The sequence below is a fragment of the Aquarana catesbeiana genome, linkage group LG06 (assembly GCF_042186555.1).
Source record: "Aquarana catesbeiana isolate 2022-GZ linkage group LG06, ASM4218655v1, whole genome shotgun sequence".
In the NCBI taxonomy this organism is placed as follows: domain Eukaryota; kingdom Metazoa; phylum Chordata; class Amphibia; order Anura; family Ranidae; genus Aquarana; species Aquarana catesbeiana.
Genome location: NC_133329.1, coordinates 298266442 through 298269200, shown reverse-complemented (window position 1 = coordinate 298269200; position 2759 = coordinate 298266442).

Sequence of the window (2759 nt, the reverse complement as noted above, 5' to 3'; positions counted from 1 at the left end):
ATCCCTGAAAAACAACCCCACACCATAATCCCCCCTTCACCAAATGATTTGGACCAGTACACAAAGCAAGGTCAATAAAGACATGGATGAGCAAGTTTGAGGTGGAGGAACTTAACTGGCCTTTGGGATGAAATAGAGTAGAGGCTGTGAACCAGGCCTTCTTGTCCAACATCAGTGCCTGACCTCACAAATGCTCTTCTGGAAGAATGGTCAAACATTCCCATAGGCACACTCCTAAACTTTGTGGATAGCCTTCCCAGAAGAGTAGAAGCTGTTATAGCTGCAAAGGGTGGGCCAACACAATATTGAACCCTACGGACTAAGACTGGGATGCCATTAAATGACAGGTGTCCCAATACTTTTGGTAATATGGGATATATATATTGTGCTTCAGCTTTTGTATCCAAATAGTGGGATCTAATTCCTGATTTTCACATTACATTACAACAGCATTTTTCCAATGGTGAAGGTGAATTATTTTTAAGTTCTCAGTTATTAAAGGGGTTGTAAAGGCTTGTGTTTTTTCACCTTAATGCATCCTATGCATTAAGGTGAAAAAACACCTTGCAGTCACCGCCCCCCCAGCCCCCCCCCCCGTTTCACTTACCTGAGCCCCGAATTTCCGTCGGCACGTCCCCGCCGTCCCTCTCTCAATGAGTTCCTGGACACAAATGCTGGACTCGGAAGCACGCCCTCAAGGTAACCCCCTCGGGAGAGCGCTTCCCCAAGGGGGTTATCTAATGCGGGGAGGAACCACCGAGGGACCCCAGAAATTTATGTTCGGGGTCACTCTGTGCAAAACGAGCTGCACAGTGGAGGTAAGTATGACATGTTTGTTATTTTAAAAAAATAAAAAACGATTCTTTAGTATCACTTTAACAGAGAATTGGAGCATGTCAGTTCACATAATTACATCTTGTTTAGACACAATAACAGAACATAGAAATGAGCTGCTTTGAACTTTGCATGTAAACATTCTTAAGTCAGTCAATGTCTGGTGTTTGCTTCATTTGTGTTCACGTATATTATTTAATGATAATTAAGTGCTGGCTCCTTTTATCTGCATACACCGACGCAATAAAATCTGTGAGTGGAATTCAGAGACTGATGTGAATTTCCGTCGGGTTTAAATAGGACTAAACAGCTGCTCCTTCATAGCAAGTGGAAGACATGAATGTTGCTTCCCTGGAGTTCCTCTGTCCTGGGCGCAGCTGTTGTCACTCTGATCAAGAATATTAGCTGTTGTTTTCAAGTGAAAAAAGGGCTGCTAAATGCTACACAAGGAGAAGAGAAGATTAGAACTTATAAGTTGTAGCTGAAGTTTAGGTATGGCACATACCTGTACATACTTATCAGGAAAGTGCATGTGAAAACACACACAAAAAAATACATTAGGGCGTGTTATATGGTCCCCTCTTGAAGAAGAAGGACCCCCCAGGGAGCAAGATTCCTTACAGAGCAAGGCACACTCAGGTCCACCTAGCTGAAAGGCCTGGTGGACCCCTCTCCTCATGATCAGCTGAGGCCAGCCAACGAGTAATAGGTGATGGGCTCTCCTGAAGGAAGAACCCCCCCTCTAAAGACAGAGGAAGAAGGAACCTAAAGGCCACACATCTTCCAACCATATTTCAGGGTAGGCCCAGAGATCCACACCCTACAATCCTTGATTAAACCAGTGACACAAAAATAAATGCAGTGACAAACAGTGAGAAAAAGAAATAATTTTGCCTATGTGCATGACAATGGCTAGGCCTTGTGGCTTGGTAACATAAATTGCCCCAACCAAAAGGCCTAGCCCATGAGGTGAAGTGCAAAAAAAAACAAACATTTTTTTAGCCGTGGCCAAGGTGATGTTTCACATAGTGGGATCCTAAACCCATAGTGTTACTCCGGCAGCCCTGGGATGTCACACCCAGGGGGCACTTGACACCACTGGCCCTCTGCCTTCCCAGCCCCAGCCAGAGGAGGTAGCATAGTTCAAATCAGGAGGCACTGGGCCATCAGAACCCCCCCCCATATCAGGGAAATACTCCCAACCTCCATCTCTCCCAGTGGGTGCCTAATTCTATTTCTTACTACGAGAAGGGCCCTAAGGGTCCCCATCATACTAGCGGGAATACTATACAGCCAGCCATCCCAGCCAAAAATGACAGAATGACGGTGGCGCACCCCTACTAAACACAAAAAAGAGTGGATACTACAGTTCTTAGCCAAAAGGCTGAGAAGCAATTATGTTACCTATTAATGTCCTCTTTTAACACCTAAAAGCCAGCATCACTGCACAGCATCCAGCTTACAACTTTACAAGCCTTAGTTTGTGCTTTTTTAAACATGTCCAATAATTGGGGACTTGGATAGTTTGAGTTAGGTACCATTCTTCACAGAGTTCCTTGGGTACAGAAGTGTGGCTTCAAGGGAATTTGAAAAAAAAAGCCTCTGTCTTGAGACAGTTTAAAGCAGAATTAAACTCCACTTTTTTTTGCAAATTAGCAGATTATGGCAGACCTTCCTCTCAGATGCCCTCCAGCGCTGCACTGCCAGTGCTCCCACTGCTCACAGGTGCCTCCATCTTCTCCCAGTTTTCCTCCTGGGTTCATTTTATTTGGCCACTTGTATGGCTGGGCCTTGATGCTGTCACTCCCGTATGCACACAGGAGTCAGAGTGGTGCCATAAATGTACACTGAAATTGTGTGGAATGTTTTTGCACATTGTCTGTCACACTTTACACACAAGGCAGTCCATTCATTTCAATACATTT